The 25,850-nt window shown below is 34.7% G+C and overlaps 1 protein-coding gene and 1 non-coding gene across 5 annotated transcripts in view; one reads left to right on the top strand and one right to left on the bottom strand.

Moving 5' to 3' along the window:
- Enah (ENAH actin regulator) overlaps positions 1-25,850 on the top strand; it is a 141,989-nt gene that overhangs the window by 12,726 nt on the left and 103,413 nt on the right. The gene's annotated exons all lie outside the window — the stretch shown is intronic.
- On the bottom strand, positions 23,127-23,233 carry LOC143379766 (U6 spliceosomal RNA). The gene has a single exon (XR_013088544.1). It is a non-coding gene; the product is annotated as a U6 spliceosomal RNA (small nuclear RNA).

Genomic DNA, 25,850 nt, shown 5'->3' on the forward strand with positions numbered 1-25,850 from the left:
GTTAGCTTGGGCAATTTAGTGAGACCTTGTCTCAAAAAGGCCTGGGGATGTAGCTCAGCGGTAAGAGTGTTACCTAGCTTGAAATGAGATATTGGACTCCATTCCCAGTAACAGAAAAAAAAGTCATTTTTGCCAAAGTACTCAGGCCTCATTAGTTTTTCTAGGAGCATGACTTATTTCAGATGATTTTTTAAAAATATTTTTTTTCAGTTGTAGTTGGACACAATACCTTTATTTTGTTTATTTTTATGTGGTGCCGGGATTGAACCCAGTGCCTCACGCATGCTTGGCAAGTGCTCTACCACTGAGCCATAACCCCGGCTCTCGGATGATTTTTTTTTTTTTTTTAAACCTCCTACTAATCTCGTCTTTGTTAGTTTTCTCCAATTATTAACTGATTATTTCAGCTAAAATATCTTCAGCTGCAAGTACTAGATTTCAAGTGCTTAAACATTAGTCAAAAAAAATATTTCATATAATTGGAAGTCTAGAGGTAGTGTAGGCTCCACATGGCAACACTCAACAAACAGCTCACTGTTTTTGAGCCCCCATGTCTATTTGTCATCTTTGGTATTTTGTTTCATCTTCATCTTGGAAGCAGGAAGGCTTCAGGATTTCTAGGCTTCACACATTCAGACTCAGTAATTCTTGGAGGCAGTAAGACTATCACTTTTTGTGTTTCTGTTTAAACCCTAGAAGGTATAATTTATATAAAACTAAAGGCATAAATCATTAGTAAACATCCAGCTTGGTGAATATGTATACGACTCTGTCTAGCTATCAACCAGGTTGGATATAGAACATACTTACCACCTCATTAAGTTCTCTCATGTCTTCCCAGTCAGTATCCTTCTCAAAATTCATTTTTTTGTTAGTGGCTTTGCCATTGGTTGGAAACAGTTTTCATCATTTTTAATGACTTCATAAATGATTTTTCTTTGTTTTAGGATGACATTTGCTTCCCTGGCAACTTCTGGGATTCTTATAGAGAACATTTGTATTAAGAGCCTTGTATCTGTTTTGTCCTGTGTTACATTTTTACATATATTTTTCTGAATCTTCTATAATTTTTTGTATTGGTCGATTGTCCCCATTCAATCTGTTATCTGTGCAGTAGTCAGAAAGATCATTCTGAAATTCAGGTTTGGTCAGCTCAGCCTGCTTCCATGTCTTCTGTTGCTCTTAGAATTAAGACTAGGCTTCTGCTTATTAGGGGCTAAGTCTGGTGTGATTCTATTTGTAAATCCAGAGCTAATAAAATGGGCCAATAAAAGAGATCCTGAAAAATCGCTTTTAAATAAGTAAAGATGTACTTGGACATAGCCTATTCCCGTATGCTTAGTTCAGCGGGGAAGAGACATCCATCAGTTTTAAAAGAGCAGTAGAGCAGTACATGGGCCAGGAGGGTAGGGACCATTTCATATATTTGTGGTTGATTCCCTTCTAAATAATTTCTTTCTCAAAAAATATTTAAAATTTCCTCTGATGTTTGTGTCTCTTAGTTACAGCAGATCACCAGTGCTATTTAAATGTTAAACTTTTTTTTTTTTTTTTTAAGTGCTGGGTATTGAACCCAGTGTCTTGCATATGCTAAGCATACATTCGACCACTGCGCTGTACCCTCCATCCTGTGTGTGTGTGTATCTCTCTCTCTCTCTCACACACACACACACATATATATTTATGTGTGCATATGTGTATATATATAATTTCTTTTCCTTTTCCTTTGGTGCTAGGAATTGAACACAGAGGCACTCTACCACTAAGCTATCCCCAGCCATTTTAATTTTTTATTTTGAGACAGCTCTAGGCTAGCCTAAAATTTGTGATCCTCCTGCCTCAGCCTCCTGAATAGCTGGGATTACAGATAGGCACTACAAGCCTCTAGTATTTTTTAATTGACAAGTCAATAGTTGTATTATATTTTTGTAGTACAGTGTGATATATATAGTATATAATGTGGGATGATTAAAAATCAAACTAATTTATTACCTCTGTATTATTTTGTTGGTGATAATTTGAAATTTATTGTTAGTTTGAAATATGTAATGAATGTTATTTATTTATTATTTATTTTTTACAAAGTAATGTACAGGAATCTTCTTTTTTTAATGAATTTTTTAATATTTTTTTTTTTTAGTTTTCGGTGGACATAACATCTTTATTTGTATGTGGTGCTGAGGATCGAACCCAGCACTGCGCGCATGCCAGGCGAGCGCGCTACTGCTTGAGCCACATCCCCAGCCCCTGTAATGAATGTTATTATTAACTCTAGTTACCCAGCTGTGCAGTAGATCTCATGCCAGTGTTAACTTTATATTGTTCCAGTAAAGTGTTATTTTACTTCAAGGGAAATTTCTCCTAATACTTTATTTTTATTTTATAGTTTTCTGGATATGCAGTTTTTCATGGTGTATTCATTTGGGGGACAGGTAGTCAAGTTTAGGCTCAGCATTGACCCCAAAGATGTTATTTACTGTGAAACCTTGACTGTCCCAAACCTCATTTTCTTTTCTGCAAAATGGGATTAATAATCACTTGCCTCCTTTTGAGAATTACCGTACTAAGTTTAGAGAATTTATGGATTTGGAATTGGTTCACATAATTGTGGGGTATGGTAAGTCTGAAATTTATAAGGCAGACCAGCCGTCTGGAAATTCACATGAGCTGATGTTGAATCCTATGTTTGAAGTTTGTAGCAAAACCTGGGTATGATGGTGCATGCCTGTAATCCCACCTATTTGGAAGGCTGAGGCACGAGGATTGCAAATTCATAGTTAACTTGGGCACCTAAGAAGACCCTGCCTCAAAATGAAAATGGCTGGGGTGTGACTCGGTGGTAGAAAGCTTAATCCTCAGCTAGTACTGCCAAAAAAAAAAAAAAAAAAAAAAAAAGGCAGGGCAGCCAGTAGGCTGGAAACTCAGACAGGATTCCTATGTGATAATCTTGATTCAGAATTCCTTTCTTTTATTTTCTAACTTCTGGTGTTTGGCAGACATTTTTTGACTTATAGCAGTATTCTGCTCCTGTGACCACATGACAACCTGTTCCTCGTACCTCTGTATAAAACATTTGCCTCTTAAAAGAATACCAGCCATATTGGATTAAGGATCTGTCACCCTATTCTATCTTTAGTAACCCTGTTTCTAAATAAGGCTACATTCTGTGATATTGAGGGTTAGGACTTAAACTTTTTAGTGTTTTCCTTTGGGGTTTGTATCACAACTTTGATCTCATTCATATCTCCCTTTATTTAGATGAACTGATAGATATAGAAGAAAACTTGCATATACATGTTAAATATATGCAAAGAATACACAGTAAGCTACTGGAGCTAATAAATGAATTTAGCAAAGTTGTATGAGATTAGCATGTAAAAATTAGTTTTGTTTCTATACAGCAGCAAGGAATCATCCAAAAAGGAAATTAAGAAAAGCAATTCTATTTATAACAACATCTAAAGGAATAAAATACCTAGGAATAAATTTTACCAAGGAGGTGGAAGACTTGAACACTACAACATTTTTTGGAAGAAAAGATGATCTAAATAAATGAAAAGATCTGTGCTCATGAATTGAAAGACTTATTATTAATGTCATAATACCACTCCAGGTTATATAACAGATACAGTGCAGTCCCTATTCAAATCCCAATGATTTGATTTTTTTTCAGAACTAGAAAAACTCATAAATTCATGTGGAGCTTTAAGGAATCCCATCTAATCAAAGTAATCTTTTTTTCTTTTAATTTTTATTAGTTATTGATGGACCTTTATTTTTTAGTTTATAAGTGGTGCTGAGACTCGAACCCAGTGCCTCACACATGCCAGGCAAGCATTCTACCACTGAGCCACAACTCAGCCCCATAACCAAAGTAATCTCTAAAAACAACAAGATTGAGGGACTCATATTTCCCAATTTTAATATTTACTGAAAAGCTGCAGTTATCAAAACAATGTAGTATTGGTGTAAGGACAGACCAGTGAATACAATAGCAACTCAAAAGTAAACGTACATATTTAGGTCAATTGATTTTTCTTTCTCTTCTTTCCCCCTACTTCCTTTCACAGTGCTGGGGATTGAGCCCAAGGTCTCACACATGTTAGACAAGTGCTCTACCACTGAGCCTGCTCAGTTGATTTTCAGCAGAAGTGACAAGACTATTTAGTGGGAAAATAATATAATAAAACTATATTTTAATGTTTTTATGTATAATAAAATAATCATATAAATATTATAAATTTGTTTATAATAAAATTTAAAAATTAAAAATATTTTAATATAACTTTTCTATATATTATATGTTTGATGCTGGGAAAATGATATTCTTATATCTTTTGAAAGAGATTTTAATGTTTTTTTCCCCATAATCAATACCTACCTCAAAATCGGAGATTGAGTCACAGCACTATGGATATCTGGGTTGAGATAATTTTGTGTTGTGGGCTGTCCTGTGAACTATATGATGTTTAGCAGTATCTCTGGTCTCTACTAGATTCCAATAGTATACTCTTCAACTTTTTGCTCTAGTAGTGACAATCAAAATGTCTCTAGGGATCAGAATCACTGATTAATCTCTAAATTCTGTAAGATTGAGCTGACTTACTACTTTTATAAATATGCTGAAGGTTTAAAACATTGAAATGTTTTGTATTTAAATGAAGAGGTGACTCTCTTGTCATGTACTACTTTTTTTTTTTTTGATACTGGGGATTGAACTCAGGGACACTGGACCCCTGAGCCACATCTCCAGCCATATTTTATATTTTTTTTAGAGAGAGGGTCTCACTGAGTTGCTTAGCGCTTCGCTGTTGCTGAGGCTGGCTTTGAACTCATGATCCTCCTGTCTCAGCCTCTCGAGTCACTGGGATTACAGGCGAGTACCACAGCCCCGGGCCATGTCCTGCTTTTGTTATAAATGGTACATTTCTGTTTAGTTAGACTTTTTTTGTTGTTGTTGTTGTTGTTATCGGTAATTGAACCCAGGGATACTTTTATCACTGAGCTATATCCCTACCCCCTTTTCATTTTTTATTTTGAGATAGGGTTTTGCTAAGTTGCTGAGACTGGCCTTGAACTTGTTGTCCTCCTGTTTCTGTCTCCTGAGTCTCTGTGATTACAGATGTGTGCTGAGAAAAAAAAAAATCAAAATCAATTTCTATACTAAAAATCAAGTTGACATAAGTCCATTTGTAAGTTAGTTATCTGAAGATGAAAAAAAATCAGCTTTTAAATTTTACATAAATAAAATGGAAAAAAGTAAAGTGCTTTTAGAGAAATTATTGTATTTCATGTTAGTGCAGTACAAATATTAAAACTTAATTCACTGTTTAAAGACTAAGTTTTGATCCCCCCAAAATTGGTATACATTTTCCTCACTGATTCAGATCTTGATAGATAAAGACCCAACACTTACCTGGTACAGGGTATGAATTCTTGCTGGTAAAGTAGAGCATCTCTGAAAAGCTAACCTATGGTCATATTTGTCCACATTGATGCAAACTAAGTGGACTTACCAACTATACGGAAGATAACTTTTAGCATTCCTTAGATAAAATAAGATATTTGACAAGTAGTTGCTACTGTTTGTTAATAAGCATCTAAAGGCAGATGAGGCATTTGTCGTTTCATTTAATGGATTAGAATAAACCATGAGATTAATGTCCTCATTATTCTTTTACAGTAAAGGAAACCAAAGCTTAGAAAGAATGCTTAAAGCAATTTAGCTAAAGTTATATCATTGGTAAATGACAGCTGAGATTCAAATCAGATTCTGCAGAACTTTAAAAAAGCCTTGCTCTTACTTTATATGACTTTCTTTTTAGGTACTGGGGATTGAACTCAGGTTTTTTTTTTTTTTTTTTTTTTAAACCACTCAGCTACATCCACAGTTCTTTTTATTTATTTTTAAATTTTGAGACAGAATCTTACTAAGTTCGCCCAGGCTAGCCTTCAACTTGTGATCCTCCTGCCTCAGCCTCATGTGGCCTCTTCTTATTTTACCTTTTAATGCTGTTTACTTCTCACATTTCATTTTCCATCCTTAAGATCACATCCAGTACTGTCTAAACTCTCATGCTGGAGTTTGTGTAGGAAGTGGTAAGAAATGTGGCAGATTGGGATGGATTGTATAAGGCTTTGAGTGACAGGCGTTAAAGGAAGAAAACTAAAGTGAAGTGTACTTCCTGTGCATTATTTCTTCCAGTTTTTTTTTTTTTTGTATTAGGGATTGAACTGAGGCATGTATAACCAAATCTTTTTTTTTTTTTTTTTTTTTTTTTTAATTGAGACGGGGTCTCACTGAATTGCTTAGGGTCTTGCTAAATTGCTCAGTCTGGTCTCAAACTGTGCCTGCCTACTTCCAGTTTCTTAAACAGCTACACAGAATAGGTATTATCCTTATGAATGCCATTGCCCAAGATTACATAGTCACTAAGTGGTATTACCTGGATCTGAACTGAGCTTTGTCTCATTTCCAAACCTATATGTACTTTACCTTAAGTCTTTTCTTTGAAATGATTTAAATTTTGGTGATAGACTTCCAGATTTGGGGCTTTGAGGTACAGCTGTAAAATTATTTTAAAGAATACTTGAATCTCTATGTGTACTAAAACTTTGCTTAAAAAAATGCTAGCCTGCTTGTGTATTATACTTCAAGTATATGTAGATGCTTTTGTGATAATTTATAGATTCATTTAAGAGCAAGTAAATTCAAAGTGCTTTTAACTCATATTTTCTCAGTTGACTAAAGTAGAACCAACTATTCATGAACCTAAAGGGACTTTTCTCATGTCTGAAAATATTTAGAACCACTATTTAAATTGATTTTTCTCTGTATTGAATCTTTTTCTTATTTAATCTATTTTTTAGGTAGGGCTTGGCATCTAACAGTCTTAAAATTAAAAGGGATACCCCAAAACAAAGTATTTAAAGTAATGGCAAAAATAACTACTTTTTTTTTTCTCTTGTTCTTTAGGTGCAGTGGAATTTAAAAAAAAAAAAAAGTTTGTGAAATGATACCAGTTACCTATATAGGTAATCCATAGAAACATTTCAAACAAACTCTGAGTAAAAGAAAAATTTAAACCCTTAGGAAATGATAGTTCTCTCTTGTAAATTATGATTTTTAAAAATTTTTTTTTTAGTTTTTGCTGGACCTTTATTTTATTCATTCATTTATATGCAGTGCTGAGAATCGAACCCAGTGTCTCAAACATGTGAGGCAAGTGCTCTACCACTGAGCCACAACCCCAGCCCGTAAATTATGATTAAAAAAAAAAAAAACCCAGAAAGGATCAAATTCTTTTAAATTACGAATTGAAGTTGTGTTGGGATGCTGTTACCTGTTGTTTTTTAAACTCTTAGAGATAATGCTTTCAAATGAAGTGTGGTCCAAAAATGAGGTTTAGCAGTTTTTTGCAAGTACATAGAGAAATATGAGAATGAAGTTGTACCAGTATTTTCAAGTTGTAAATATGTTGGAGTTTGGGCTTTGTATGTATAGTTTTAGAATTTATATCATATAACTACTGATATTGGTGGTATTCTATGCAAATTTGTTTTAGTATACTTTCCCAACCTTGATGGGGTTAATTGTGGCTTGGCAAATCAAGAAAAGGAGTTCTGTGCTGTTTTCTGACTGCAGAATCTTGTTGCTATGCAACAAACATTGTCAGTCAGTGTTGGGTATAGTAAATTGGTATTCTCTGTCCCTTTTCACCACATGTTTATTTTGTAATCTGAGAGAAGTGGTTTAGGGCTATTTAGTAAGATTTTATTTTAAAACGGGCATTTAAAGATTTTTTTGTTGTTGTTGCTACTTGTAATTGGTATATTTAAGGTCTGAAGTTTTTCTGTTCTTAGGTAGAAGATACATGAAAATGCTTTCTTTCAAAGAAAGGGTTTATAGATGTGTTCCAAGTTGTTTCAGATTACTGCGGTTTATTTTTGTGGTGTTACTGTAGGAGAGGTTAATATTGCCAACTTCCAAAGAGTAGATTTTTGCTTGAGAATTCAAGTTACATAATTTGACCATAGTACAACAGATTATTTTGAAATTTATTTTGGAAGAATATGAACCCAGGAGTTGATACCTGTATCTTCAAACTGCTTTGATAAAGTTTTTTTTTTGTTTGTTTGTTTTTAAGTAGGAATCCTAAACTTTTATATAGTCTCTCATAGAATGTAATAGTTTTGATTTTCTATCAGGAAAAATTAAAATGTTTTAATAGAAAATGGGTAAAGGATAATAGCCTTTTTTATTATGATAAAAATATACATTATATGAAATTTACCCTTTTAACTATATTTGAATGCAGTGATTGGCATTAAGTAAGTGCTGATCATTTGTGCCACAATTACTTCTATCCATCTTCACAACGGGTAGGAGCATCCTATTTAGTTGAACTTAGCCTAAGCAGCTTCTAAATTCTTTAGATAAATTAAGTCACCTCATCTATCTAACAACTCTATCTATATGGTTGTTAGTACTTTTGTTTTGTTCCAAATAAGAAGACTGAAGCACAGAGAGGAGGAACACAACTAGTAATTAGTAGAGCCAGGCTTAAAGCACCAGCCGTTTTATTCTGCTCTCAACTGTTATGCTATGTTGCCCTCTTTTGGAATTACTTTGTTTTCTCTTCAGTGGTATGAGCAGTGATTTTTAAAAATTATTTTCTGTCAGCTTTTCCAAGTAAAGTTAATATATTTTTATAGCATTTTGGATTGCTAATGACTTTAGTTTGGTTATAATCTCTGAACTCTTTTAGTCCTTTTTTCTAAAAAATTTAAAAGGTTGTAGTTTATTTTATATTGTGGTTAGTTGTTTTATAAAATTATACACATTATGGTTGGTTATGTAAAATCATTTTTTTAGTTGTTGATAGGCCTTTATTTTATTTATTAATATGTGGTGCTGAGAATCGAACCCAGTGCCTCACACATGCTAGGCAAGTGTGCTACCGCTGATCCACAGCCCCAGCCCTATATAAAAATAATTTAACTTCACTTTTCAGTTTGTTTCTGGATCATTTTCCATGTTGTTCCTTCTAACAGAGTATGCAAAGAATTGAAATTATTTTCTGATAATTTAATACAAATATAAATAGAAAGGTACATTGTTGTTAAAATTCTAATATGATTTCATTTAGTCTACACCCATTTGGCATTGAGTCATCTACTTAGTGTACAGTATTTTCTAAATCCTTATTCATGGATAATTTGGAGTGAATATATAGCATTGGTGATTTAGAATAAGGAAGCCAGGAATGAAAAGGAGAAAAGCATTGCAGGGAGTCATTTGAGCTTAAGATAAATGTGAATGATGGACTTTTGCAGGCTCCACTTTCCTCTTGCTGGGCATTCACTGTATCTGTGTTTCAGTCTTTAAGAAACCTCACTTTCACCAGGAGCAGTGGTGCACACCTGTAATCCCAGTGGCTTGGGAGGCTGAGGCAGGAGAATCACGAGTTCAAAGCTAGCCTCAGCAAAAGAGAGGTGCTAAGCAACTCAGTGAAATCCTGTCTCTAAATTAAATATAAAATAGGGCTGGGGATGTGCTCAGTGGATTAGTGCAATCCCAGTACCACCAAAAAAAGAAAAAAAAAGAAACCTTGTGGGTTCCCTCTTTGATCCTCTTTGTCAGACCTTGAATGTTCTGGTAGATTTACCTTGAGAACCTATCTGAATTTGTGTTTCCATTTTGCCCAACCAGATTTACTCAATAGTCATTTTGATTTTTTTTTTAATATTCATCTTTTAGTTGTAGGTTGGACATAATACCTTTATTTTATTTATTTATTTTTTATGTGGTGCGAGGATCTAACCCAGGGCCTCGCACATGCTAGCTGAGTGCTCTACCACTGAGCCACAACCCCAGCACCTCCACTTTGCTTTTTATAACCTTCACAACCTTTATATCTTTGCATCAACTTTTAAGTAAAAAATTTTCCTTTTATATTTGTACATTTGATTTTATTTGGCGCATTTTTGCGTCGTTCATTTGATGTTTTGGATTTTCCATGCTTTAAAAAATCTTCTCAGAATTTTTTTTTAGTTGCTGCATATTTCACTGTAACTTACCTATTTTCTTTATAATGGCTGCTTACATGGTTTTGAGTGATTTTTGTATAATGAATAATGCTTTCCTGAAATTGAAGTTTTTTTTCCCCCTCCTAATTGCAGACTAATTCCTTAAGATAGATTTCCAGAGATAGTATCACATCTCTGAAGAAATAGAAACAATTTTTAAAAGCTCTTGAATCATATTGCCAAGAAGCTTTCTAGAAGTGTTGTGCCAGTTTTCATGCCAGCCAGTAAATATATGGAGTGTCCGTTTCTCTACAACCAGCAACAGCAGAGAGTGCTTTGACATTGACCTTAAAATCTAAGAATAATTGTGACTTATGGCTTTGCTGAGCTTTTAACCAGATATACACTTAGAATTATAATTGTGGCTGTGATCAGATTCAAGAGAAGGCAGGCCTGGTTCACGTGTTTCTGCTCCTTAAACTGTTGATGTAGTCACTACCCAGTTAAGGCACATCTTTTTGGGTGTATAAGGTGACTGACTTTTTTTTTTTTTCCTGCTTTTTAGCTTTCTTAATTATTTTGATAAGTTGTATAGGATGGGGACAAAGCAGTGTGGGTTTCATTTCACATTTCCCTTCAAAACTGGGGTAATTAGGCTCTCTTCTCCACCCTTCAGTGGGCTCTGTGTGCCTATGGGAAGTATCTGAAATTGGGTTTAATACCCACCTTGTCAAAAGAGATACTTCTTAGCTCTTACCTGATCTATTTTAGAAAATCATTTAACTCTAGAGGTAAATGGCTTTTTCCAAAAACTTGTTAGGGAATTCCTAAATATTAAATACAGATAGAAAATCACCTCATTGGGCTGGTAATATAAAGTGGTAAACTGTTTGCCTGGTATGTGTGAGGCCCTGGGTTCCATCACTGATACTGCAAAAAAGAAAAAAAATTCAGTAAACTTCTCCTATGAATAGAAGGTAGTCAAGGGAAAGTTGAGAATGAAGGTCTTATCTTGCTTTCACTGGCTTCATAACATCACTCAGTACAGCTGATCATCTTGGACTCAAATCACTTTGTTTTAAAGTGGTTTTAGGCTTTCATGGTTCTCACATTATCTTACGGGCTGCATCTCCAAGTCCTTTCCTACCTTTTGATTCTCTTCTCCCCCTCCCCATACTTTCCCAATGTTATTCAGCTCTTAGTTTGACAATCGGTGTGTTGCTGATTCACAGATTTATAGTTTCTGGCCAGCTCTCTCTCCTTAGTTCTTTTTGTGTAACCAGTAGTTATTTGAAATATCATATGTCTAAATTAATAAATAAATTTGTATGTGATATTTTCATGCAAATTTATACTTGCTGCTGAGTATGGAGGTGCAGGCCTGTAATCCCAGCGACTCAGGAGGATCTTAAGTTCAAAGGCAGCTTCAGTAATTTAGCAAGGTCCTAAGCAATTTAGTAAGAACCTGTCCCTAAATAAAATATAAAAAAGGGCTGGGAATGTGACTTAGTGGTTAAGTTCAATCCTTGGTGATTGATATATATTTTACTGATAGTAGGTTTTCAATGAGAACTTTAACTATTTAGAGTTTCAGCTTTTTAAAGAACATGTGCAAAATTTATAAGTAATATCAATTTAAGGCTTGTGATATTGAATCTAATGTCTTTCTCTATTATTTTGTAAGCTTTAGCTCTTACAATATTTCTTCTGATAGGCCAGAAAAAGGTTTACTTATTTCCTTCCCAATAACTGAGTACAAAAATTCTCATTAAAGGGTTTTACTTTTGTGAACTATTTATGCTGTATATCTGTGCTGTTAAATATCATTTAATTTAATTTAATGTTAAATATCATATCATTTTCTGTTTAGTATTTCATGACAGCTGACAATAATTTGAATTCTGCATGGTGGTATTACTTGCCTACTTAGTTCAGTTTTGCTAACATCAGTACTTTTCTAGTACTTTATTTTCTAGTACTTTATTTGGCTATTGCCTTATACAAATGAGAGAAAAATAGAAGAAATCAAATGTTAATGATGACACAGTTGGTATAAAGATGAAAGTAATTAAGTATTCCAAAATTGTCAATTCTTCAGTGTCTTAGTCTGTTCTTGCTGCTACAACAAAATACCATAAAATAGTTAACAATAAATTTATTTTTCATAGTTCTAGAGTCTGGGAAGTCCCAAATCAAGGTACCTGCAGATTTGTGATGAGTGCTGCTGTCTGCATCTAGATGGCACCTTATTGCTGCATCCTCACATGGTGGAAGGCATGAGTTTAGCTAGTTCTCCACATCCCAATTTAAGAGAATTCATCCCATTATTGAGTGTGAAGGCCTTATAACTTAATCACCTTCCAAAGATCTGACCTATTACCATCACCTAGGGTGACTAGGTTTCAACATAGGACTTTTACAGGACAGGTTCAAACCATAGCATTCACCTCATGGTACCTGGACCCTGTTTGTAAAGGTGATTGTCTATGTTTCAGACAAGATTCTTTGGTTGATGATCACAGAACCTCAGGTTAGCTTATGAAAAATCCTATTTATATAGCTTATAGTCAATGTGCAGTGGCAACTCTAGGACATCAGGGATGATCAGAACAGAGCTGATAACTTTTGGTTGAATAGGAGTTATTCTGTCTCTTTATTTTTGCTTGGCTTTCTTTTTTATTTCTGCTGTCTTTCTTCACATATTTTCTCTAGATCTCATTCTTCCAGGTTCTTAAATTGAGAGTTAAAGAATGTTTACTGTAATTTTCAGGGAGAAAAATCCTGGGTGGGGGGAACCTGGTAAGAAAGCCTATTTGGACTATTGTCCCTTCTCCAGTCAGATTAGGAACCTATTATTAACAACAGATGAGGAGTGGAGAAGGAGCAGTTTTTTAAAGTGAGGGAAGAAATGCTGGAAACAGATCCCGATTATATTTAACTAAGGAGAACAATAGCAAAATTAAGCCATACAAGAAGCATGTCTAACAGGTGAAGTTTTGTGATGAAAGAAATTCAAGGTTACCCTCTTAGTGTTTTTTTAGATTGAAATGACCATAGTGCTTGTTGAGAAATATTGCTTGTAGTACTCGTTTCTTTTGAAAGAAGAAAAGACTGGAGTTCAACTCTATCTTAAGAAATTTTAAAAAGAAAATTGTTAAAACATTATCTTATTTCATGCAGTCTCTCAGTGTTTAAAAAAAATCACTTCTGTTTATACTAAATACTGTTTTAGATGTGCCAAGAAAACTAGAATTTGAGATATTAAGAAAATTAGTTTTATCTCTTTTATATTTACTTGTGTTAAGTGATTACTATACCTTTGTTTTTAAAATAAAGCATTTGTTCCCTAACTAAAGTAACTAAAGATATCGGTAACTAAAGATATCTTTTGACTCTTGGAATGAAAACCCATTTTAAAAATAAGCCTGTTGCTCAGCTCTTACATACTTCCACTTTCATATTCTTTTCAGGAATTGATTATGTATGAGATGCCTGGAATTATGTTTGTAGAGATAATGGAATTTCAAGTATTCCATATCTACCATCAGCTGTCAGTCAAACTAAGGGAGGAGCCAGTTCACATCCCACTACATTAAATGGATTACTCATTGGTTTTGCCACTTACTTGGTGATGAAGTGATAGAGACCATGTGAGACTGTGGTCTGGGAAAAATCAACCCTGGGATGTAATCAAAAGCATCAGGGCCATTGTGGTTATCCAAGCGGCTTGGGGAGGTGAGAGGGGAAGATGGGGAGGATTGCCAGTTCAAAGCCAGCCTCAGCAAAAGCGAGATGCTAAGGAACTCAGTGAGATCCTGTCTCTACATAAAATACAAAAACGGGGCTGGGAATGTGACTTAGTGGTTGAGTGCCCCTTAGTTCAATCCCCAATACCAAAAAAAGCATTAGGATCCTGGGACGTTTCTCAGTACCTTAATCTTGGTTTATCTCCTATAGAGTTCAGATGCTAAGGAAATCAGAGTGTCCTTTCATTCTGCAGGAGAGGTCATCTAGCCTCCACTAAATTATGAACCTTTATAATGTTTCAAGTTTCTGGCTGGATGTGGTGGTGCTTGCAGTAGCATAGGGAGATCCTGTCTTAAAATTTTCAGTCTAAGATTTATTAGTGGAGGTATTATTGTATTTTGAATTTACTGGTGAGATTATGGGTCTTTAATCTTTGGTAAAAAGACTGGATAGTTATTTCCTCACTTCTCATTCATCAAGTTAATACAGGTGAGCTAATCTACATAAATGGATTAACTTGAAATATGAGCTTTTGGGGAAGTATTTCACCAGTATTAAGGCAAATAGAAAAGTTAGGGAAAATATTTAGAAAAACAAAGAAACTAATGTACTTTATTAATTATAGACCAATTAAAAAAAATAAAAATTTACTTAACATTAGAAACCTCTAAATCTAAAAAACAAATACAAAAAAATCCCTCTTTATGTTTTTCTCTTAAGCGATCTCTTAAATCCTTAGTAAGGACTCTGTGCCTTAAAAGTTTGGTGCTGCTTTTTTTTTTTTTTTTTTTTTTTAAGCTTTTAACATATATAGACTTAGCTGTAATAATAAAGTACTTGTGAAGTTTTTAATTTGGATGTTTTTGTGCTTCATTCAGAGAAGCTTCTGTCACCTGGGTGTATACATGGTGAATGCTTTCTTTTGATAAACATTACCCCCTCCCCCTTTCTGTCTCTGCTTTCTCCTTTTGAAATCTATACTTTGAGTTATTTTCTCAAGTTAATGAATTGCTGTGGTCCCACAGCTCAAGTAAGCTCTCCTTGCATCCTTAAAGCTTGTGAGTAATGCCATTCTGCCATAATGCTGTGGTTTGAATATGTACCTCACCCCCAGCTTCTTTATATTGAATTGTAACCCCCAAGGTTATGATGATAATAGAGGTGGAACCTTGGTGAAGTGTAGGGCACCACGAATGGAATGTACTTATAAGAAGGCCTGAGCTGGATGTGGTGCTGCATACCTGTAATCCCAGTAACTCTAAAGGCTGAGGTAGGAAGACCACAAGTTCAAAGCTATCCTCAGCAACTTAGTGAGAACCTGTCTCAAAATAAAAAATAAAAAGGGCTAGGAATGTAGCTCAGTGGTAAAGTACCCCTGTGTTTAATCCTCAGTTTTTAAAAAAAAGAGGTCTAAAGGAGGACGAGGCTTAAAGGAGGTTGTTAGTTTTTTCCCCTTCCTGCCATGTAAGGATGCATAGAAGGCATCATCTATGAAGAACAAGCCCTCATAAGATACAGTCTACCTGCACTCAACCTTGGACTCTCAACCTTTTGGTCTATGAACAGTAAATTAATATATATAAATTACTAAGTCTAGGGCATTTTGTTGTTATTTAAATATTTTAATGTGATTTATACAATTTACCAGTTTTAAATTGTCCCGTTTCTAAGGACTTTTAGAGCTTTGGGTGGGGTGTGTGTGGATATATCAGAGTGTGTCTGAATTAAGTGAAACTGAAATTGTGGACTGAGTTTTGAATGGTTCCTTCCTTTTGAAAGTAAATTGTCCTGTTTCTAAGGACAGTTAGAGCTTTGAGAGGAGGGGGGACCTGGATACATCAGAGTGTGTGTCTTAATTAAGTAAAACTGAAATTGTGAGCTGAGGTCAATAGTGAGTGAGTGCTAAGGTGTGTTCAAGCGGGGATGTAGGAAAGTTTGAATTTGTATATGTATAATTTAGGAAAAGCCAGTAAAGAATTTTGACAGGACCCTCATGGTTTATATGTAAAATAATCTGAATGGTTTGATTAAGAGATGGGTATTAAAGATGGAATTCTCCATGACTATACTGAATCAGAAAGGTGAGAGTGGTTGGTATGAGGGATCACACACCAAGGTTCTAGAATTTGGTAACAGGAAGGTAATATTATTAATCCTATATTAAAAGATTATAGACCAGTTGAAATGGGGTAAGAATTTTCCAGAGGTTTGTTTTAATTCAAGACTTATTGTCTGATAGTACATGACTGCAAGGAAGTGGGTTTTCAAAGATTGAAAAAGATTGTCCGATTAAGGAGCTTATGATCTGTTGGTGTGAAGTGAACAAACCCCTGGAAAATAAGATAGGGCTGCTGGAAATAGTAGAGATTGAGCTCCAGTTTTGGTAGTTGTGAGGGAATAAGAATGAATCAAGTATTCCTAGTTAAATGGAAAATTTGTGGACTTATTAGGAACCTAGGATTTTTTTTTTTGATGTTTAAGAGGAGAAATCAGTAATGATTACATTGAAAAATGCATTCAGAGATCCTAGATCACATCACAGTTTAGTATAGTACCAGCTTTCTGATCAGTTGTTTAGTAGGAGATTAGCATATACCTACCTGTCTGTGGAAATTGTGTCATAATAAAGGTTAAGTTCTCAAGTGAGTATTATTCAGGCCATTTAAAGCATCATATCCTTAAAGTATGTATTATACTGCTGATTAAACTGTATAAAATTATTGCTTTGGAGGTGAAAACCTATTAGTTATTGGCAATTTCTTATGGTATATTTAATTATCTCAAGATATTTTTGATGGCTGTAATTTACTAGACAAAACACTAGAACTACAAAATTCACCCGGTAGATATGTCTTAAAAAAACTTTCTCTGGGATCATCCATTTAGAGTTTCAAAATGGGATGCCTATGGTGGAAGATTCCCCCTTTCCTTTGATGTTGCTCCTCTTTTCTCCCTTATCTGATTTGGTAAACAAGCATTCTCCTTAGTCCTAAGGTTCTGATGGGCCTTCTCTCTAATAGTTATCATTTCTTTTCCTGTCCCCAAAATAGGACTTAGGGAGTGGGTCACAAAGGGGGAAAATGGGAGTATTTTTGAGTGGGATTTTTCAGACTTTGGGTTTTTAACATAAAAAATGAGTGATAGAAAATATTAAACATATTGCACATGGTGTAATGACAAGTGTCATGAAACTCAGTTCTTGTGTATTTTTGTGCACTTACTTGTTTGGAGTATATACAGTGTGTTTATCACTGATCTCAAGAACTTGAGAAATACTGCTTTGAGACACAAAATGATGTAGGTTGAGTATCTCAGGAGTTGAAGGTAAGCCATTGTAGGGTCTTAGAACTTGTACGCAAATGATACAGGCCTTCTATCTTTTCACTGATACCACCAAACTCCTCTAAACTCTGGCTTATGTTCTTCTACCTGCCAGGTAGTGAAATGTACTCTATCATAAGGATAGAAGGGATAGATTTCTTGTTTTTTTTGTTTTTTTTTTTTTTAATTCTTGATAGTTATTGGGATGAAGGTAGCTAAGGCACATAGGTGACTTTCTTCTTTTTCATTTCATTGTTGTAGGTAGAATATAAACTTCCTAAGTTGAATTTTTTTAAAATATTTTTTTAGTTGTCAATATACCTTTATTTTATTTGTTTATATGCCATGCTGAGAATTGAACCCAGTGCCTCACACATGCTAGGCAAGCGCTCTACCACTGAGCTACAACCCCAGCCCCCTAAGTTGAATTTTTGTAGAGAGATCATGGAGAGTTCATCTGTATTTCAGAGGAAAACTAGAGATTAATGTCTGACATTTAATAGTTACTCAAGAAACATTTGTGGAATGAATGGAGAAAGTCCTATCTAGTTGTCTAAGATGAATGATGAAGCAGAAGTGATGGTAGGAACAGAGAGGTGATTATCTTCCTCATTTCTGTGCTATACTGTCTTGGAAGGAGAGATGAAGAGAAAGGAACCCCAAATTGGCAACTGCATGATTTAAAGAAGTCCCCATGGGTTATTTATTTTGTATATAATTTTTAAGAGAGATGGGTAAACCATTCATATAAAGAGCTGCTGGTGGGGATGTTGTTTTATTATTTTTTAGGGATATTGGCCTATGGTTCGCTTTTTCTTTTTCTTCAGTTATTGGAAAATTTGATTGTTAGTAGGGCTGATTGCTTTTAAGGGAGTTGTCATTTCCCTTTAGGGGAATGTTTGGATGAAAATGGAGACCTTGGCAAGGGTAACAGCTGCTAAACAATCTGTTTGGGGATTAGGAGCACGTTAGTCTGTAGTTGAAATCTCCCTCCTAGTTCCTGAAATTATGTTCCTTTGCTTCCAGGATAAATGTTTTTCTGCTCATTCTAGTTACATCAACTTATCGCCTGGGAATGTTTCTGATACCTTTTCTTTTTAAGGGAATTTCCCTGTAAGAGTATTTGACAGTTTATGAAGAAATTAAAAATGTTACTTTTGCCTTTCTTGTTTTTTTGCCCAGAATTCATCATAAGTTGGTTGTAGCAGAACATTTGTGTTAAAAATTAATTGAATATTATCTAACTATTTTGGGAATGGTAGAGACTTTCAAGGCCTTCTAACATTTAGGTGGGAGCATCAAACATGACCTACCCATATGGTGTGGTAGAATATGAATTCTAATAACCCGTAGAAGCATTAATAGTAAAAGTTACTTAGCTGGCTGATTCTGATCTTTTTGGGTGCTGGGGGAATGGTACTGGGGATTGAACTCCGGGGCATTCAGGGAGACAGGGTCTTATTGAGTTGCTTAGTGCCTTGCTTTTGCTGAGGCTGGCTTTGAACTCCTGATCTTCCTGCCTCAGCCTCCTGAGCCACTGGGATTATAGGTATGTTCCACAGTACCTGGCCTGATTACTAATCTTACTATGGGCTAGTGTGTTGGGATTGCATATATGGATTCTACATGTGACCTTTTATGTCTAGAGCTTAGAGAAGAAACTAATTGTCAGTGACCATTGCCCACTTAGCACTGTGTGGCTAGCCTTTAGCATACTAGGCAAGTGTTCTATTACTGAACTACATTCGCAGGCTGTGAATGCCTATTTTAATATTGCAGATAAAAGAATCTGCAATGGGTGCTTTTAATTGGGTATATGCTGACCTTTATGTAGGAGATAATGAATCTGAATCCTGAGACAGAATTATAACTCCAGGTTCTATTTAGGCTCGACCTACAAGCTGTATTAGAAGTTTTTTTTGTTTTGTTTTTGCACGCGCGAGTGTGTGTGTGTGTGTGTGTGTGTGTGTGTGTGTGTGTTATCTAGATGACATTGGTGAGCCTGGATGGAAGGGTAATGAACAAGGGTTTCAATGTTCATTTGCTTATTTTCTTGTTATTTTATGACTCAAACTTAAATTCAGTTTTAGAATTGATGCCACAGTTGTTAGTAAACTACTATATTTCATCTAGCTCTAGGTTGAGAGATGGAAATGTCCTGTTCTTTTTGCCCAAGGTTGCTATTGTTGGCCTGAAGCCAGCTGAAGTTTTGGCTCAAACTGCTGAGGGTTATTCAACCTCAATTTAGTGGATGGGCCCAGTTCTCCCAATCATTAGTAAATTTGGAACAGTATTCCAAAAAACATAAGTAATGTTTTATTATCCCTTCTAGGGATGTTTAGATTAATTTTGTAGTTCTGATTGGTGATATCATTTTTGATTATTAAACAGCATAACCAGCTGTTTCATCATAAAAATAATGTTTTCTCTTCCAAAAAAACAAAACCAAAACCAAACAAAACCCCCAAAAACTGAGTTCCCAGTTCTCCTCTTTAGTTTTTATATATGAATGTAATGTATAGTTGTAAACACAGGTTGAGTATTTTTTTATTTGAATTGCTTAGGACCAAAAGTATTTCAGATTTTAGGTTTTTTCTTTCCTTTTGAATTTGGTGTATTTGTATAGACTTTACCACTTGAGCATCTCTAAAACTTGGGTACTATATATGATTATGTACTTGTGAAACTACATTTTACTACAGATCATAGACTGTTTGCTTTTCTATATTGATCTGTAGTAAAACTACGTCTGCTTTTCTAGTATATTTTAATTTGAAGGTAACTTGTATGAGTAAAATAAAATTATATCTATTTAAAATGTTCTCAGCTTTAGTTAATGTTATCATTGTTTCCAATGAATTGTAAAATAATTCTCAGGCCTTTGATGTGACTATTTAAAAATAATACTCAAGATTTCTGTTTGGTGGGGAGAATTGGTATGTGGTGGTAGCATAGAGGTAAGATTGATGTTGGAGAAAGTATTTTATGGAATTAGAAATTTGAGACAGGTCTCTAAGCTTCTAAAAGTAGGTAATTGTGATATTGCAATATAATAAGAAGAATAGGTAGGCTTCATGTAATAAGAATGATAGCCAGGTAAAGAGGTCCATGCCTGTAATCCCAGCAATTTGGAAGGCTGAGAATTGGAGGATGGTAAGTTTGAGTTTTGCTTCAGCAACTTAGGGAGACTCATGTCTAAAAATAAAAAATAGTAACTCTGGTAAAATGCCCCCTAGATTCAATCCCTATTACCAAAACAAACAAACAAAAACAACAAAACCTAAAAAACTAAACTAATAAAACTATGTATTTGATCTCTGTCCCTGGTTCCTGGCACAGAGCACTTAAAAACTCTTGAACTGCCAAGGTGTTGTCTCTTTGTGTGCTAAAAAGATGACTGATGGCAGGGGGAGCTGGTCACCAGGGGTATCAGCCCATGATTAGGGGATTGGAACTTTCAGCCTCACTTCACACCTCAGGGAGAAGAGAAGCTATGAGGCTGAGCTGATTACCAGTAGCCGATGATTTAATCAGTTGTGCCTACATAAGAGACCAAAAGGGGAGGGTTTGGAAAGATTCCAGGTGGGTGAACAAGCACAAACTGGTGCCCGAGGATGATGTACTCTAACTCCACGGATGTGGAAGCTCTTGCATTCATGACCCTTCCAGACCTGGCCCTACATAGGATCTCTTCATGTGACCAGTTGTATCCTTTAAGATATCCTTTGTAATAAATGGGTAAACATAAGTAAAAGTGTTTTTCTGAGCTCTTTGAGCTATACTGACAAATTAACCAAATACCAGGATGGGAGTGTGGGAATCCTGATTTAGTAGTTTGTTGCCCAGAAACAAGTTCATTTTTTAAATTTGGGACTTGGGATTAGCATCTGAGGTTGGGGACAATCGAGGTAGATAATGTCAGAAGTAATTAAATTATAGGACACTCACTTGGTGTCTAGGAGAAAATCTGGTGTCAAGTATTGAGTGGTATGTGAGAGTAGGAAGAACTTTTGTTTTTTCCTATCTAATAAAATATGCTACAAATTATTCTGTAACATTTTTCTTTATTTGGAAGTTTTCATGAGTAAGTTTTTTTCTTTTTGGTTGTTGTTATGGCTGAAAACCAGATCCTTGCTTTGTTCTTAGGGGATATTCAGCAAATTTAGCTGTTTTCTTTGGCACAAAAAGTGGTATTTGCCGGGGCTGGGTTTGTGGCTCAGTGATAGAGCACTTGCCTAACATGTGTGAGGCACTGGGTTCTATTCTCAGCACCACATATAAATAAATAAATAAATAAATATTCATCAACAACTAATAAAAATATGAACAAAAAAGTGGTATTTGTCCACTGACCTAGTTATATATTATAATTAAAAATATAAAAGTAATATGTGGTTATGACAGAAAATTTACTAAGGGAAAGTAGAAGGAACAAGTTAATTAATCAAGTATTTATTGCTTAGCCTGACAAACATTTTTACTAGCAAGCGCTATTCTCTGGCCTGGGGATATGTAAATAAACAAGGTAAGGGTGTGTGTGTGTGTGTGTGAGTGTGAGTGTGAGTGTGTGAGAGAGAGAGAGAGAGACACAGAGACAGACAGACATTGTCTTAATTCTTTTAGGGGAAAGGGGAAAAGATTTTTAAAAGTTGTTTGAAGTGTTTAGAAGATAAATGTATAGTGGGATAAGGTGGGCAACGGGGGCAGGGCCTGACTTGGTTGGGGTGATTAGGGAAGGCCTTTCTAAGAAAGTGATGTTTGAGTTAATCCAGAATATGAGGGGCATTCATGTGGAGAGCAGGGGTAAGAGTACTCCAGATGGACGATGTTAGCAGTTCTAAAGACCCTGAGATAAAAATGAGTTTGTTTTTTTTCAAGGAACACAAAGTGGAAAGAAAATAAGTGCCCATGCCAGAACCATATTGAACATACTTTGAGTTTTTTTTTGGATGCATAGTTTGACTTGTGTTTATAGAATTTGTAATTTGCTTTTTCCATACTTCTTTTTTTAAAAAATAATTTTTTTAATTGTAAGTGGACACAATACCTTTGTTTTATTTATTTTTACGTGGTGCTGAGAATTGAACCCAGTGCCTCACACATGCTAGGCAAGTGCTCTACCACTGAGCTACAACCCCAGGCCCCATGCCTGCTTCTTAATGTAAACATTTCCAAGTGTTTGCCTTCTGTAGTTTGACATTTTTAGTGTTGGCATTATTAATTTTATTAATGAATTGTGATTTACTTACTCATTCCTGATAGTTTGGCTTTTATGTTTCTTTTTTCTATTATAACTACTTTATTTTAATTAAATTTTTAAAAATTTATTTATTTATTTGTATGTGGTGCTGAGAATCGAACCCAGGCAAGGTGAGGGCTCTACCCCTGAGCCATAATCCCAGCCTCTAATTATTATTTTTTTAAATATATATGTATATTTTTTAGTTTTAGGTGGACACAATATTTTATTTTTATGTGGTGCTGAGGATCAAACCCAGTGCCTCTTGCATGCTAAGTGAGCACTCTACCACTGAGCCACAATCCCAGCCCCTTAATTAATTATTTTGATGTTGGGTATTGAGTATGTATGCACCACCACTGAAATCTACCACTAACCCACTGTTAAATATTTTAATGAGCTTTATATCTAAAATTTTTTGTGTTTTATTGTGAGCAAAGATATGAATTGTTTAATGTTTATTGCCTAAATATTTGGCAAAATGGATTAATTTCAGTTTATGTGGAAGTTAGTGATATATGGAAAAGGTATATATTCTGGCCAGCATTAGGCATTTTCTTTTTAGTTTTGAATTTTGGTAAAGTACAGATAACAGAAAAAAGGTTTTTTTTTTTTTTTTTAATTTGTTCTTTTTAGTTATACATGAGAGTAGAATGTATTTTGACATATCATACATACATGGAGTATAACTTCCATTCTTGTGGTTGTACATGATGTGGAGTTACACTAGTTGTGTACTCATATGAATATAGGAAAGTTATGTCCAATTCATTCTACTGTCTTTCCCATTAAAAATGTGGAAAACTTCGTGACTTTACATGTCATCCTTGTGCAGGGGCCATGTTAATCTGTTCTGTATCGTCCCAATTTTAGTATATGTGATACCAAATCGAGTACAGATAACAGAAAATTTACCATGGTAGTAATTTTAAAAGTTTACAATAAAGTGTTACTAAGTGTTTTCACGGTGTTGTGCAGTAGTATCTGAACTTTTTCATCATCCTCAATGGAATCCTTACCCATTAAAAAATCAGCTTGCTTTTTCTTCTTTTTTTTTCCTTCAGTGCTGGGATCAAATCCAGGGTTTCACATTCCCAGTCCAAATAGTCAACTTTTTACTCCTTCTTTGCCATCAGTACCTGACAACTTCTAATTTACTTTCTGTCTCTATAGTTTTGTGTGTTCTGGACATTTCATATAAATGAAATTGTACAATTTGTGAATTGTGTTTGAGATTTTCAAGATTCATCCTTTTCATAGCAAGCCTAAGTACCTCATTCATTTTTTTTTAATTTTATTTTTTAGTTGTAGTTGGACCCAATACCTTTGTTTAAATTTTTTTTTTATTTTTTTATTTTAAATGTGGTGCTGAGGATAGAACCCAGGGCCTCACACATCTAGGCGAGCGCTCTGCTGTTGAGCCACAACCCCAGTCCTCATTCTTTTTTTTTTTTTTTTTAAATATTTTTTAGCTGTAGAGGAACACAATATCTTTGTTTATTTATTTTTATGTGGTGCTGAGGATCGAACCCAGTACTTCACAGATGCTAGGCAAGTGCTCTACCACTGAGCCACTACCCCAGCCCACCTCATTCATTTTTATGGCTCAGTAATATCCATAATGAAATGTCTTACATGTTGATCATTCATTCGTTTTTTGATGGACATTTTGGGTTGTTTTCACTATTTGAGTATTGTGAATTGAGCGGCTTTCAAAATTTATATATGAGTGTTTGAGAACCTGTTTTCAGTTTCTTTTGACATTAACTTGGAATTGTTAGTTTACAGAGTAATTTTTAGTTGATTGAGGACCAGCCAACTGGTTTCCCCTTTGCCTATGCCATTTTACATTCCCACCAGCAATTTATGAAGTTTCAATTTCTCTACATCTTCACCAGTGCTTTGTTACTGTGTGTGTGTATGTGTGTATGTGTGTGTCTTGTCTTGTCAGCCTCCTGAGTGTGAAGTAGTATCTCATTGTATTTTGTTTAAAAATTTTGTGTGTGCGTACACGTGCATGTGCTACACATGAAAACAAAGGTCTCATACCTGCTAAGCACTGTATCCAGTCCCCTCACTGTAGTTTTTGATTTTCATTTCTCTAATGCCTAATGATGTTGAACATTTTTTTAATGTGCTTATTGACCACTCTTTTTTAAAAAAGCTTGAAATCTCAATATACCCATGTAACTAGCACCTCAGATGAAACATTCAGAAGCAGTTCCCCTCATGCCCTCTTCTTCCATTCATAGTCTCACTAGAATAACGCCTTCTGAATTGCAGTAGTTTGGGTTAGTTTTGCCTGTTTTTGTACTTATATGAATGGAACACTGTGTGTATATTCTGGATCTGCTTCTCTGAGTTAACATCAAGTTTGTGGCATTCCATCCATATTGTTGATTTTATTCCATTGTATGAATTCTAAGTTTGATGAGTAAACACTTGAGTTAGTTGCAATTTTTGAATATTATAATGTAATAAACATTCCAGTATTTTTTTTTCTTAAGCATTTGTATGTGGACCAAATACAACTTTTGTAGTTACAAGTGGTTGTACTAGGTCCAGTTTTAGTGTTATCTTTTACATTGTCACCATTAGGATAAATATTTCCCTTTACCTGATACTTTTTTCTTTTTAATTTTAGTTCTTTTTTGAATGTAGGGAAGTATTAAGCTGTTTTCTTTTTTTCATTTCTTTGGTTATTTTTAAGTTTAGAAAGTGATCTCTCCACCCAGAGTTTTGAAGAAGCAATCAGTTGTCTGAGCCAAGTATTCTTGGTACAGGTTGGGTATTTCTTATTGAAAATGTATGGGACCAGAGGTATGTCAGATTTGGAGGTTTTCAGATTTTGGAATATTTGCATATACTTTACTGGTTGGTTGATCATCCCTAATGTTTGTTGCCCAGTCTGCCATCAAACTCCTGGGCCCAAGCAACCCTGGCTCAGCATCCTGACTGGCTGGGACTATAGGCACATAATCCAAATCTTCAGTGCTACAAAATCTGAAACTTTTTGAGTACTGACATAATATTTTAAAAATTTAAGTATACTTGAAAAACAGAATATCTTCTGATCTGGGAATCTTACTATTGTTTTGTTTCTTGTATACCCAATGTTTTTATAGTAATTATAGAGCTTGCAAATTAATTATAACTTTGCAGTGGGTCCTGAATGACTTATTGGGACCAGAATCAATATTTTAATTCTTTGGTCTTTGAGATCTATTAGCCTTCTGTTTCTTCTTAAAATTACTTTCTTAAAATTACAAAATGAGAATTACCTAAGAAAATGAAAATAATAATCCTGCTACTCCAGAGCAAACTACTCTTAGTGTGTACACTTGTATTTTTTATGCAGTATCTTTTTTTATTGATCACAATCTTCTATTTTGTGAACTGTGAATGTTTTCTAGTGAAATATTCTAAAGAATGATTTTAAATTTTTTTTAATTGATTGTTCAAAATATTACAAAGCTCTTGACATCTCATATTACATAAATTAGATTCAAGTGGA

Source organism: Callospermophilus lateralis, chromosome 13, assembly GCF_048772815.1.
Source record: "Callospermophilus lateralis isolate mCalLat2 chromosome 13, mCalLat2.hap1, whole genome shotgun sequence".
Lineage (NCBI taxonomy): Eukaryota > Metazoa > Chordata > Mammalia > Rodentia > Sciuridae > Callospermophilus > Callospermophilus lateralis.